The sequence below is a fragment of the Zonotrichia albicollis genome, chromosome 26 (assembly GCF_047830755.1).
Source record: "Zonotrichia albicollis isolate bZonAlb1 chromosome 26, bZonAlb1.hap1, whole genome shotgun sequence".
Classification (NCBI taxonomy): Eukaryota; Metazoa; Chordata; class Aves; order Passeriformes; family Passerellidae; genus Zonotrichia; species Zonotrichia albicollis.
In genome coordinates this window covers 466,848-481,141 of record NC_133844.1, presented here as the reverse complement: position 1 = coordinate 481,141, position 14,294 = coordinate 466,848, and the positions used below count along the sequence as shown (strand labels likewise).

Here is a 14,294-nt window from a genome sequence, read left to right as displayed (position 1 = left end):
GAGAGATAAAGCAAACTGCCCACTTGACAAAAGATAGTCTGCCGTACAGATGGTAATTGAAAACACCTTGCATTGCAATCTTCAACACCAGCGCACACCAGATCTTGGCAGGGAATGTGCTGCCACTTGGAAATTGCCAAATGTTAACTTTGTGTGCCAGCAAACTGCTAGAATTATGCTGTGCAGGCATCTGAAAAATTCCAGATCTGGGCACTGGCGGTGTCAGCAAACATAAGATTGGGCTGGTCTAGGCACCAGGTATTTGTCTGGTTTGGCTTTCTTTGCCAGCAAATTGCTGCACTTGGGCTGTGGTGGCACAGGGAAATGTCCAGATCTGGGCATGGGTGTTGCCATCAAATACCAGGTCTGGGTGGTGACAGTCTTGGCACCAGGAAATTGCTGCGTTTTGTCTTCTTTTTAAAAAAAATTGCTGCTCCCCCATTGGTGCATCCCGTGTCACCCCACCTTATCTCCAGCCCTGGCTCCCTTCTCCATTGGATCATTTGTACCCTGACCCCTCCTGCCTTCCTCCAGTTATATACCCTGGCCCCAGCCCTGCTCCTGGCTCTTCGCCTCTGGTTCCCTTCAGCAGAGGTTGTGCTCCTGCTTGCTCCTGTTTCCCTCTGCACCCTCACTTCACCTGGACCCTTGGATTTTCCCTTAATAAACCCGGCTGGATCTGCTGTGTGAGGAGTCCTCTCGTCCCTCTGCTGAGGCTTTCATTGCACCATCCGGGCTCAGCGTCTGCTGGGCTGGGGGAGTTGTCAAGGCAGCCCCAAGTGGAGACGCTTTTGGTGCTGCAGGCACCTGACAGCACCTGCCTGGGGAAGCTGCTCTGGCCACCCGCAGCAACCAATTCCTTTTCCCAAGCAGCAGCTCCCAGCGTCCTCCTCCGCAGCCCAGAGAGAGAGGGAGCAGCTGCCCTCACCCTGTCCTTTACCGCATCCCAATTCTCATGGAATGTCCCCCCTCGGAGAGGAACTCCCAGAGAAATTCGACCAGATCCCCTCCTCCCCTGAGCTTGATCACTTCTTTTGTTTCTGAAGGGCCCAGTCCATCCGAGCAGTGGTATTGCACTGACTGCTGGGACACCAGCAGGGGATCACCCCACACTGCCCAGTGTGCGCCAGGCTCAACAAGGTCTGCTTCCCCCCTGATTCCACCAGGCCTCTTCCCTGGGCTGTGGTTTTGATGGATAGTGGGTCAGGACAGTGAGAATCTCCTTCACCCATTCATTCACTATTTAGGGTCCTGCAGACACTTCCTCAATTTCTCTCCAAGGTGACCTCAGCCTACCAATGATGTCACAGCTCTTGTCCATCTGGTCAAAGAATCCCCCAGGAGGACACTCTGGTGTCTCCTCCAAGGGCACAAAGCAGCAAAACTCCCAAGGAAAATCTTCCTTCTTGGGTGAGTTCCAGAGCAAATATAGTCAAGGCAGTGGCCTGAAATGTTTTCCCAGCTGGGTCATAACACTTCCCTGATGGATCCACATTGCCCCTGGGGAAAGAGATGTGCAAAAGTCTTCACTAATGTCCTGGAATGTCAAACAGGTGAAGCCCCAAACCGCCCATCCGATCAGCATTTCACTACTGCACAAGAACATAACTTTGTTATCAAAATGCTTAGGCAGAGCCACAGACTGAAAATCAACCCTGAGCAGTCCTATCCCATTCCCATCCCATTAGCTACTCACGTGACCCCTAACACTAGAGCCATATCCCATATCACCGGCGGGTGGTCTCATGTTAGGTATAAGGGGATTCGCCCCATCCACACTCAGGAATTGCTTATGATGCTGTATGGTAGGTTATTCATTAATCCGGAAGCAATCCTGGTGGATCCTTCTGTTTGAAGTTTGGTAAGCAGGGCAAACAATAAAGAGAGATAGGGATAAGGGAATTGACGAGCTAAGCATGATCAGAGCTAATAATGTCAAACTGACCCTAAGAGCCGTGCCAATGTCAAACTGACCCTAAGAGCCGTGCCAAGCCATGGGAACCAAGCCAAGTACACCGGGAATTGACCATATTAGGATAGGAGTTCAAAAGTTTAAAGAGGAAGACTCATCAGAAGACCCTTGCCCGCGATGAAGGACCGGAAGGACCACCAAAAATAATCCTCAAAATAGATGTCTCCGCCCACGCTCCGCCCACACCACGCCTCTTATGAATATGATGTAACCCTGCACCCAAGACTGTATAAAAGCTTGCTTCTGTCATGAGATAGCTAGAAATCCCTTTGTGATTTCTCCGACGCGTCGTAATAAAATACCTCCTGTCTATGTTGACTTACTTGAGTCTCTTAGGCAGTTATTCTCGCCTTTTGGGGCAAAATTCGGCATCACAGGAATCACAGCCTTGGACAGCTCTTGGGAACCACTTCACTGTGGATTTTCCTTCCTGAAAGCCCAAGATGTCTGAATGTCCTCCTGGTGCCTCAGGCCCTGGGTAAACAGGGCTTGTCAGAGATGCTGGCAGGGCACCAACACCCCCCTCCTCACAGGGCACCTCTGTTACCCCAGTTAGCTCCAAGTGGCTGCCTGGGGACAGGTGCCCACTTCCCCATGTCCCTGGGATGGGCATATCCTGCTCAGGGCCAGTGCAGGCCGGGGCCCAGAGCCAGGGCCATGACCCAGGTGCTCTGGGAGGGCTCCGTGGCTGCAGGTGTGAGAAGATGAGGGGCAGGGCAGGGCATATTCCTCTCTGGATAGTGCTCTGGGCATGGAGCTTGGTCGGGTTTGGCGACTGCAGGGAAAGGGGTATCGGGTTGTGTGGATGTGGGAATTGTCACTGCTGAGCCATTCCCCAGCCCTCAGCCTTGTCTGCAGTGATCAGCATTGCCCAGTGCTCCCCAGTGTCTGCAGTGCCTGAGATGCCAATCAGACACCTGATCACATGTCCCTTGTTCCCCTTGTTCTCCCACATGTTGGGTTTGGGGCCAGGCTCAGCTCTGGGGTGTCCCCCAGGGAAAGCTCTGTGAGGGGAGGAGCAGCAGGAGATGGGGGATCTGGCACTGGGGGCTGTTGGAGGATGGATTGTGTTGGACTGGGGGTTGTCCCCACAGGGTCCCCAGGTGCCTTTGGCTCCCTGCCTGCCCCCCTTGGTGCCCCAGGTGCCTGAGCCCTTCCAGGAGCAGCTGCCCCGTGCAGGAAGCTGGAGGGATGCCGGGCAAGGGGGCTGGATCCGTGCCACAGGTGGTGTGGGATGGACTCTGTGCCAGGGCTGGGCTTGTAGCCAGGGCTGGGGGCTATGCCAAGCCGGGCTTTGGCCTGGGGGCTGGCAGGGAGGGTGCAGGGAGGAGTCCCGGCAGGGATAAAGGTGCTCCTCACCTGCTGCAGCCTCAGGCAGCGCTGCCCAGAGCCAGAGGAAGATGAAGGTGGCTGTGCTCAGCATAGCCCTGCTCTTCTCCATCCTGCTGTGCCCCCCGGCACAGGCCAAGGTGAGGCACCAGCCAAACGCTGTCCCCATATCCTGCCCTTTCTGGCCTCCCATCCCACCCTTTTGGTCCCTCCTCTGTGTCCCATTCAGGGTCCCCAGGTGTCCTCCCACTGACCATTCCTGAGGCCTTTCCTTCCATGTCCCCCCTCAATCCTTTGCCTTTCTTCCTGGCCACTGCAGAGGGCTCCCCCTGTTCAATTCCCTGACTCACGTCCCACTCCCACAGCATCTCCCAGTCCTGTTGCTTTTGTCCCCACCTGTCCTCATTCTTCTGTCCCCACCAAGCCCCTCTCTTGCACTCCCATGTCCCTACACTTCAATTCCTTTCTCCTCCCCTGTACCTCACACCCTGCTCCTTCCATACCCCCAGCCCTGTCCCCTGGGCCCTCAGTTGACCCCAGATCAGTGTCTTTGGGTCTCCCTCCACCTCAAACAGATCTCCTTGGAGGCCCTGAATTCCCATCCCTCTGCCTGTGCCCTGCTCCCTGCACCCATGTCCTCCCCCCAGCCCCACAAGGTCCAGTCCGGACCCAGCCTTTGTTCTCCTTTCCAGGCACTCCTGGAAGGAACCCAAGATGATCTCCGGGAGGTGAGTGGGCTGCTACCTCTGGAGGGCATCCCCTCAGGGAACTGGGGGACAGTGGTGTCCCCCCATCCCTTGCTGGCACTGGGGACATCCCAGTGACCAGCGAGGTCTCCTGGTCTCTCTGCAGTTGGATTTAGACAATGTTGTGGTCCTGGAGACGCCTCTGGTGGGTACCACGTGTTCTGCTGGTGTCAGACCCTCCCCTTGCATGGCCACCACAGCCCAGGCCCTCCCAGTGTGTCCTAGCACAGCCCAGTGCACGCCTCCTGACAGCCCAGACAATGCCCTGCCCCACGGCTCCTCCCCAGGGAAGCCTTTGCCCAGGGCCCTGCTGCATTCCCATCCCTGTCACCACAGGACCCCCTGGATGACCCAGGACGCAGCCCCTTCCCCAGCTGTGCCTCTTGGCCTGGAGCCCAGTGCTTCTGGGCAGCAGCACAGCAGCTCCTGTACCCAATTGCTGCCACAGCCCCTTCCCCAAGGCCCCCCTGCTCTCCCCTGCCTTCCAGTGCAGCCCAGTGCCCCCAGTGTGTCTCTAATGCTGCCTTTGTCCCCAGCCCCCTGTGGCTGAAGAGCTGCGGGCTCTCCTGCGGCAGAAGCGCCTGGCTGCCGCTCTCCATGGATAGGTGAGCAGCACTTGGTGCTCCTTTGGCTCCCACGTGATCCTGTGGGGACCCTGGAGTGTTCTGGTTGGGCAGAGTTTGGGGCCAGCAGAGGGACAGAAAGGAGCTTTCTCTGATTGTTTCTTGGGGGTGCTGCTCCGAGAAGCCCCCAAGTCTTTCCTTTTACTTGGGCAGCTCTGGGAACCCCACAGTCCCCCTGGGGGCAGTGAGGTTCTTAGGCAGGTTTTGGAGCATCCCAGGGCTTATGGGGTCTGGGAATCCTGTGGATCTGAGGGGCCAAATCCTGTCCTGGGTTTATCCAGAACCTCAATTCTTTTCACCCTCTAGAAACAGGGGTGGGCACACGGCCCCTCACCTGTCCCAGGGGACACAGGGGATCACATTTTGGGCTCTTTGTCTTAGGAACTGTTGGTGAAAACCATGTCCTGTCCTCCTCCAGTGGCATGAGGAGATGATCACCTCTGGAGAAATCACCTGATCCCCGCTGAGCCCTGGGCCTTTTTCCTCAAATGAGAAATAAACCCTTTCAGCAAAGCTACACTCTGTGTTTGTGTGTCTGTGTCCGTGTGTGTGTTCCAAAGGAAATTTCCCTAAATCTCAAAGAGGAAAGTTTCCCCCAGAGGCGTTGTCTTGTCCCTGTGTCCATCTGCACATCCTGTCACTCTGTCACTGTCACCTCCACACATCTCTGACCCCGCTGGCACCTCCCAGGTTGGCACTGAACTCCTCCCTCCTGCTCCCCAACCCCAGCAGTGACCATAGCAGGGAGCTCAGACCAGGAGCACCCAGGCCAGGGATGAGAAGGAGCATCTGGCAGAGGCAGGAAGAATCCCCCATTCCAGGGGGTGTGGGGTGCACGGGGGGCAGCTGTGTCCCCTGCCAGCCCCAGGGCTGCAAACCAGGGAGGAGATGTCTCAGCTGCCTCAACTGAATCGCTTCCCTCAGCCCTTGGCCTTGGCCGTCTCCGGCTGCAGCACAACCTCCACAGGAGATTTTCCACCAGGAAGACAAAAGAAAGGAATTGTTTCTGCCCTCTCCCTCATCCCTCCCTTTGCATTGATTTTCTTGTCATCTGTTAGTAAAACCAACAAAAAAAGCATCTTCACTGAGGTGTTTCCCAGGGTCAGTTCTTAAATGGGGCCAAAGGAAGGTTTTCTGCCGGGGCAAAAGTGAGAAATGAGGGATTTGGTCAGAGAAAACTATCAATGCTGGTTTCTAAACACTGAAATCCAGAGGTTACAAAAATAGAGTTTGTGTTTGAATGGTCCATTTTCCTCCCTCTTCCCACTGCTCATTTGTCCCATCCCAACTCCAGAGGAGCAGATTCTGGAAAGCAGACCTGCAGGGAGTGTTGGAGGCTTCATCCCAGACAGAGGAAAAAAGAGTGAAATCAGGAAAAGAATTCCAGTGATTTTCTCAATCATAACAACCACAAATAGCTCTGTACTCCAAGTGCAATATCCAGGTGATGAGGCACGTCGCTCATTTTTAATGCCAAAGTGCAGCACTTTGGAAATTGCTCCTTGGACTAGAACAAACCACAGGCCAATAACTGACCCAGTTTGGTTCCTAAATCAGGAATCATTAAACTTCTCCCAAGCTGTGTTTCCCTGCAGTAAAGAAGGCAGTTGATTGCTTTTGTCCTGAGTATCTCCTGAGTTCATGACTTCAGGTGGACTGGAACTGTCCCGGCATCACTAAAGAGGCCACAATGAGCAGGATCAAACCCCCAGGGCACCATTAAGTGTTCTTCATCCGTGCCTTCCAGAGCCCAGCAGCAATTCCTGCTGCTGCCCCTGCTCTGGGTCAGCCTGATGGGATTGGTCTGGTGTGAGGGGCTGGCTCCTGCAGGACACAGAGCTTGGAGCTGCTTTGTGTCCCGCAGCTTCGGCATCTCTGGCGCTGCTCCATGGCTGTGGGGCCTGTGCCGCCAACATGCCACAAGCGTGGCACCAATGTGCCACCAACGTGCCACCAACATGCCACCAACATGCCACAAACGTGCCACCAACGTGCCACCAACATGCCTCCGATGTGCCACCAATGTGCTACTAATGTGCCACCAGTGTGCCACGAACGTGCCACCAACATGTCTCCAATATGCCACCAAAGTGCCACCAGTGTGCCACCAATGTGCCACGTATGTGCTACCACTGTGTCACCAATGTGCCACCACTGTTCATGGCTGTGTTTCCTGTGCCACCACTGTTCCACCTTTTCCATGGTCACTCCATTGCTCCTCAAAAGCTGCTCCACTGCTGCTCTGGGGATGTTCCAGCACAGTTCCTCTGCTCGTCCACCATTGCTCTACCACTGCTCATCCCCTGCTGTTCCAGAGCTCTGTCTCTGCTCCTCCCCTGCTCCCCTGTTGTTCCACAGCTGCTGCTTCTGTTCGAGTGCTGCTGCCACAGCTGCAGTGTCACAGAGAGGGGAACGTTTGGGCAGCAACCACTGTGGTGTCACAGAGACTGGGACAACGGGACTGCCACAGCTGTGGTGTCACAGAGACCAGGAAAACAGGACTGCCACAGCTGTGGTGTCACAGAGAGGGGAACACTGGGGCTGCCAGGGCTGTGGGGTCACAGAGAGGTGAAGGTTGGGGCGGCTGCTGCTGTGCTGTCATAGAAAGGAACACTGGGGCTGCCACCACTGTGGTGTCACAAGCAGGAGAACATTTGGGGCTGCCATCCCTGCAGTGTCATAGAGAGGGGAAGGTTGGGCCTGCCCCTGCAATGCTGTCCTTGACAGGAGAACGCTGGGAGTGCCACCTCTGTGGTGTCACAGGCAGGGGAACAAAGGGGTTGCAATCGCTTTGGCGTCATAAACAAGGGGACATTGGTATTGCCACCGCTGTCATGTCACAGAGAGGGGAACACTGAGGTTGCCACCACTGTGGTGTCACTGACAGGGGAACACTGAGGCTGCAAATGTTGAGATATCACAAAGAGGGGAATGTTGGAACTGCCACTGTGGTGCTGTCATAGAGAGTAGAACTTCAGACAGCCACTCCTGCAGTGTCATAAAGAGGGGAAATTGGGGGCTTCCACCACTGCAGTGCCACAGAGAGGGGGACACTGGGGCTGCCACAGCAATGGTGTCACTGAGAGAACTTTTGAGCTGCCATCGCTGCAGTGTCACAGACTAGGGAACACTGGGGCTGCTACTGCTGCAGTGTCACAGAGAGGGGAATATTGGAGCTGCTACTTCTGTGTTTTCATAGACAGGGGAACGTTGGGCCTGCCACCGATGTGGTGTCAGAGAGATTGGAATGTTGGGGCTGCATCCACTGCTTTCTCATAGAGAGGGGAATCTTTAGTTTGCCACTGTGTTGGTGTCAGACAGAGGGGAATGCTGGGGGTGCCACCTCTGGTGTCACAGAGAGGGGGACTAGGGGTGTCACAGCTGTGGTGGCACAGATAAGGGACTTAGGGCTGCCCTAACTGCAGTGTCACAGAGAGGGGAAGGTCAGGATTGCCACCACTATGGTGTCACAGAGAGGGGAATGTTGGTGCTGCTACTGCTCTGGTGTGACAGAGAAGGGAATGTTGGGGCAGCCATTGCTGTGGGGTCATAAAGAGTGGAATTTTGGGGCTGCCACCACTGTGGTGTCACAGAGAGGGGAACGCTGCCAAACCTCCCCTGGGTCTGTGCCCACTCCAGTGCTGCTCCTCTGTGACACTGCAGAGCCTCCTGGGGACATTGTGACACTGGTAGGATTCATGGGGACATTGTGACACTACAGGGCCTCTTGGGGACATGGTGAGACTGCATGGCCTCATGGGGACATGGTGACACTGCATGGCCTCCTGGGGACATGGTGACACTGCCGGGACTCATGGGATCACAGGGGCTCTGTGACACTCTGGGCCCTTGTAGAATCCAAAAGCCCCTTTGTGGCCATGGGCCCTGTGGAACCGAAGGGAGATGCAAACCTGTGAGGCCTCATGGAACCATCCACTGTGATCTCTCAGGGCCTCATGGTTCCCAGGAACCATTGTGACACTGCAGGACTAAGTGGCACCAAGGGGACATTGTGACACTGTGGAATTCATGGAACTAAGGGGATGCTGTGACACTCTGGTGCCTACAGATGTTCATTGTGACCCTGTGGCTTGTGGAAACAAGGGGACACTGTGACACTGTGGGGTCTCAGGGAATCCAGAGGCCCTTGTGACAAAGCAAGGCCAGTTGGAACCAAGGATCCATTGGGATACCTCAGGGCCTTGTGGTGTCCAGGGGTCCTTTTGACATTGTGGGGCCTCATGGAGCCGAAGGGGCCCTGGGATTCTGTGGGGCCTCATGGAGCCAAAGGTGCCCTGGGATTCTGTGGGGCCTCATGGAGCCAAAGGGGCCCTGGTGACATGGCGGCCACTCGGAGATGTCTGCACCCAGCCCTGTCTCCTGGCCCGTGTCAGGAGTGGCCACTCCCTGTCCGCCCTTGGGGCTGGTTTGGCTGGTGGTACAAGCAGGGCCGCTGTCTCCCAGAAGCAGCAGCTGCTCTGTGCAGCCACTGATGTTGTCCTGAGCTGAGAAACCCAGAGCCAAGGAAAGAGAGAGATCACTTGTGCAGATTCCCAAGAGGATTTAATCTCCGAGAGGGTGCAGGGACAAGTGACAGCAAAAGTTCCAATAGCTTCAGTACGGCACAGGGAATATGGGGAGGATACAAACCAGGAGCAACGGCAGAAACCTGGGGAGGAGCACAGGGCAGGGCACACATTATGGCAGCCAGCGGGGAACAACAGGGGAGGAGAGTGGACTGAGCATAGCAATTGGCATTCAAGGGATACAAGATGGACACAGAAGTTTCTAGAGAGAAAGGTGGGGTTTCTGTAATGGACAAGGGAGGAGGGCAGGGTTTCCCTCAGTGGCAGGGAAGGATCTGGAATTAGGGGAAGTCTTGAGGGAGATGGACAGAGGGATGGGAAGGTACATCTCCAGGACAAACCAACATGCATGGGGGGCAACTGGAACAAACTTTTGTTTATCACAGCACAGTTTCATAACAAAGGAACTTACGCCACACCCTGGAATTCTGTGTGGCCTCCCGGAACTGAAGGTACTCAGAGACACTGTGGGGCCTCCTGGTTCTCAGTCTCTTCTGACACTGGTGTCCATCGACAAAGACACAAAAATGGGCAGCCTGAGCCTGTGGATGCAGAATATTGCCATCTCCATGGGAGGACGTTCCTGACATCTGTGCTGCTGTGTGTTCCCTCTGCTCTCCAAGGGAACTGAATCCTACAAGAGACACCTACCCCTCTGGAATCTGACACCACAGGGCCTTGTGTGGGTAGGGAGCACAGACATCTTTTGCTCCATCCTGCTGCTCAGAGCCCATCCAACCAGAATATTTCCAAGAATGGGGCATCCACCAGGTGCCTTGGAAACCTGTGCCTGTGTTTCACCACCACAGCATCAAAGATTTCTTCCTTATCTCCAGTCTGAACTTATTTTCTTCTGCTTTAAAACCATTTCCTCTTCCCAGTGAGACAAGCCCTACTAAAACATTTCTCCCCACATTTCTTGTGAGGTTCCTTGAAGTCCTGCAAGGTCTCAATTGGGTCTCCCCATGGCCTTTTCTGATCTAGACTGAACCACCTCAACTCCCCCCGCCTGTCTCTGTCAAAGAGGTGCTCCAACCCTTTGGAGCATTTCAGCCTGCTCTGGAGCTGCTCCATGAAGTCTGAGCCTTTCGTGTGCTGAGAACCCTGATGTAAATTGTTTGTGCAAAAGCACCAGTCAGTCAAAGAGGGGAAATATCTCATTGCTGAAATGCTGCTGAGAGCTGGAGGGAGAGACTCTGCACAGCTCATGCACAGACCTGAGGGGGGCAGGGACATTCCCATGGGGTCCCTGAAGCTGCAGGGCCAATCTGCCCACACTGGGAGCCTCTGAGCTTGTCCAGCTCCTTCTGCCTGGGCTGGTGGCACGTGGCCAGTGGCTGTCCAGCACCACCCCCCTGACTGGCACTGATCTCCAAGGAGGTCTGGATCTCACCTTGGCCATTATTCTGCAATTAGAATCCTGCGGACACGTCCTCAATTCCATTCCATGGTGTCTTCAGCAACCCAATGACATCACAGCTCTTGTCCATCAGTCAAGGATCTCCCACGGGTAACTTCTGGTCTCTCAGCCCTGGGGCTCTCCACAGAAAAATCTTCCTGGGCCCTGCACCTCCTTGGGTGAGTTCCAGAGCAAACAGTCAAGGCAATGGCCTGAAATGTTTTCCCAGCTGGGTCATACACTTCTCTGATGGATCCAAAAAGTCCCTGGAAAAAGAGAGGTGCAGAACCCTTCACTAATGCCCTGGAATGTCAAACAGGAACCACAGCCTTGGACAGCTCTCAGGAACCAGTTCACTGTGGATTTTCCTTCCTGAAAGCCCAAGATGTCTGAATGTCCTCCTGGTGCCTCAGGGCCTGGGTAAACAGGGCTTGTCAGAGATGCTGGCAGGGCACCAACACCCCTCCTCTTCACAGGGCACCTCTGTTACGCCAATTAGCTCCGAGTGGCTGCATGGGGACAGGTGCACACTTCCCCATGTCCCTGGGATGGGCACATCCTGCTCAGGGCCAGTGCTGGCCTGGGCCCAGAGCCAGGGCCATGACTAAGGGTCTCTGGGAGGGCTCCGTGGCTGCAGGTGTGAGAGGATGAGGGGCAGAGCAGGGCATATTCCCCTCTGGACAGTGCTCTGGGCATGGAGCTTGGTCGGGTTTGGCATCTCAGGGAAAGGGATATCAGGTTGTGTGGATGTGGGAATTGTCACTGCTTAGCCATTCCCCAGCCCTCAGCCTTGTCTGCAGGTGATCAGCATTGCGCAGTGCTCCCCAGTGCCTGTAGTGTCTGAGATGCCAATCAGCCACCTGATCACATGTCCCTTGTTCCCCTTGTTCTCCCACATGTTGGGTTTGGGGCCGGGCTCAGCTCTGGGGTGTCCCAGGGAAAGCTCTGGGAGGGGAGGGGCAGCAGGAGATGGGGGATCTGGCACTGGGGGCAGTTGGAGGACGGATTGAGTTGGACTGAGGGTTGTCCCCACAGGGTCCCCAGGCGCCTTTGGCTCCCTGCCTGCCCCCCTTGGCCCCCCAGGTGCCTGGGCCCTTCCAGAGGCAGCTGCCCCGTGCAGGAAGCTGGAGGGATGCCGGGCGAGGGGGCTGGATCCGTGCCACAGGTGGGGTGGGATGGATTCTGTGCCAGGGCTGGGCTTGTAGCCAGGGCTGGGGGCTGTGCCAAGCTGGACTTTGGCCTGGGGGCTGGCAGGGAGGGTGCAGGGAGGAGTCCCAGCAGGGATAAAGGTGCTCCTCATCTGCTGCAGCCTCAGAAAGCGCTGCCCAGAGCCAGAGGAAGATGAAGGTGGCTGTGCTCAGCGTGGCCCTGCTCTTCTCCATCCTGCTGTGCCCCCCGGCACAGGCCAAGGTGAGGCACCAGCCAAACGCTTTCCCCACTTCCTGCCCTTTCTGGCCTCCCATCCCACCCTTTTGGTCCCTCCTCTGTGTCCCATTCAGGGTCCCCAGGTGCCCTCCCACTGGCCATTCCTGAGGCCTTTCCTTCCATGACCCCCCTCAATCCTTTGCCTTTCTTCCTGGCCACTGCAGAGGGCTCCCCCTGTACAATTCCCTGACTCACCCCCACTCCCACATCATCTCCCAGTCCTGTTGCTTTTGTCCCCACCTGTCCTCATACTTCTATCCCCACCAAGCCCCTCTCTTGCACTCCCATGTCCCTACACTTCCTTTCTCCTCCCCTGTACCTCACACCCTGCTCCTTCCATACCCCCAGCCCTGTCCCTTGGGCCCTCAGTTGACCCCAGATCAGTGTCTTTGGGTCTCCCCCCACCTCAAACAGATCTCCTTGGAGGCCCTGAATTCCCATCCCTCTGCCTGTGCCCTGCTCCCTGCACACTGGGTCCTCCCCCCAGCCCCACAAGGTCCAGTCCGGACCCAGCCTTTGTTCTCCTTTCCAGGCACTCCTGGAGGGAACCCAAGATGATCTCCGGGAGGTGAGTGGGCTGCTACCTTTGGAGGGCATCCCCTCAGGGAACTGGGGGACAGTGGTGTCCTCCCATCCCTTGCTGGCACTGAGGACATCCCAGTGACCAGCGAGGTCTCCTGGTCTCTCTGCAGTTGGATTTAGACAATGTTGTGGTCCTGGAAACGCCTCTGGTGGGTACCACATGTTCTGCTGGTGTCAGACCCTCCCCTTGCATGGCCACCACAGCCCAGGCCCTCCCAGTGTGTCCCAGCACAGCCCAGTGCACGCCTCCTGACAGCTCAGACAATTCCCTGCCCCACGGCTCCTCCCCAGGGAAGCCTTTTCCCAGGGCCCTGCAACATTCCCATCCCTGTCATGCCAGGACCCCCTGGATGAGCCAGGACACAGCCCCTGCCCCAGCTGTGCCTCTTGGCCAGGAGCCCAGTGCTTCTGGGCAGCAGCACAGCAGCTCCTGCACCCAATTGCTGCCACAGCCCCTTCCCCAAGGCCGCCCTGCTCTCCCCTGCCTCCCAGTGCAGCCCAGTGCCCCCAGTGTGTCTCTAACACTGCCTTTGTCCCCAGCCCCCTGTGGCTGAAGAGCTGCGGGCTCTCCTGCGGCAGAAGCGCCTGGCTGCCTCTCTGGATGCCTAGGTGAGCCGTGCCTGCAGGGATAGGGCTGGGGACAAAGCCCATCCATGGCCCAGTGGGCTCCAGAGGTCACGTTCTTGGCTTTGTCTTTTAGGGTGTGAAGGACCAGTGGACTTTATCCTCTCCAGTGGCATGAGGAGATGATCATCCCTGGAGGAACCCCCTGAACTCTTTGAGCCCTGGGCCATTTCCCCTGAATAATCATTCATCAAGAATCAGTAAACCCCTTGAGCAAAGCTTTGCTCTGTGTCCATGTGTGTGTCTATGGGTCTGGATTTCCTCCTTTCCGGCGGTCCTGGGAAGTCAGGCCAGGTCTGGGCTCTGCTTCCTTGACACAGTCTGTGCTTTCCCCCAGACAAATGGTGTGTTTGGAGTTGTGCAGAGTCCAGGGGGAGTGGATTGACTGGGGGGGTGGGTTCCAGGTGGTGAGAAAGGTTGTAGGTTGTTATAAGTAAAAAATCTGCCAATTAAAAAAAAAAAAAGTTTGCAGTGTGAACCAGTTACACCAGTTGCTGCCAAGGTGGAGTTCTACCTGTTTGTTATTGTAATCACTGGTTGTTTTTGTTAATTGCTCCTTTTGTATCAGTATGGCCCGGCCTAAAGCTAACTTAATAGCCCTTGTCCCCGGACAGTGAAAGGAGACATGGGGGGGGGGGGGGGGGCATCAGAGGGCATGCAAAATAACCTTGAGACCAGCATGCCATGGGAAGCCACCCTACCGAACTTACTGAAAAGACTCCAAAAACAACAAGCCAACACAGAATTAAGAGATCAAAGTTATGTCTGGATGTGAGGAGCAAAGTACTGAGCCTGCAGAGACGCTGAGAACCTTTGTTGCCTCTCACCCTGAGCAAAGACCTCAGCTGGAACAAAGACCCCGAGACTAGAAAACCCAAAAGTTGTAACATGGGGTATATCCCCACTGCTCTTGTGAGGGTAGGACCCTCACCTTTGCCCCTTAGTGGACAAAGCTACACATTCCTCCATTCCTGCTCCTCCGAGTCATCCTGGGATCGATGACAGAGA

At 55.8% G+C, this 14,294-nt stretch overlaps 2 long non-coding RNA genes across 2 annotated transcripts; both read left to right on the top strand.

Moving 5' to 3' along the window:
• Positions 1-3,281: 3,281 nt before the first annotated feature.
• Positions 3,282-5,184, top strand: LOC141731865 (uncharacterized). Its single transcript, XR_012583782.1, has 5 exons — positions 3,282-3,441; positions 3,994-4,029; positions 4,154-4,192; positions 4,584-4,652; positions 5,052-5,184. It is a non-coding gene; the product is annotated as an uncharacterized LOC141731865 (long non-coding RNA).
• A 6,764-nt stretch (positions 5,185-11,948) lies between these two features.
• Positions 11,949-13,545, top strand: LOC141731952 (uncharacterized). Its single transcript, XR_012583840.1, has 5 exons — positions 11,949-12,065; positions 12,613-12,648; positions 12,773-12,811; positions 13,203-13,271; positions 13,363-13,545. It is a non-coding gene; the product is annotated as an uncharacterized LOC141731952 (long non-coding RNA).
• The last annotated feature ends 749 nt before the right edge of the window (positions 13,546-14,294 follow it).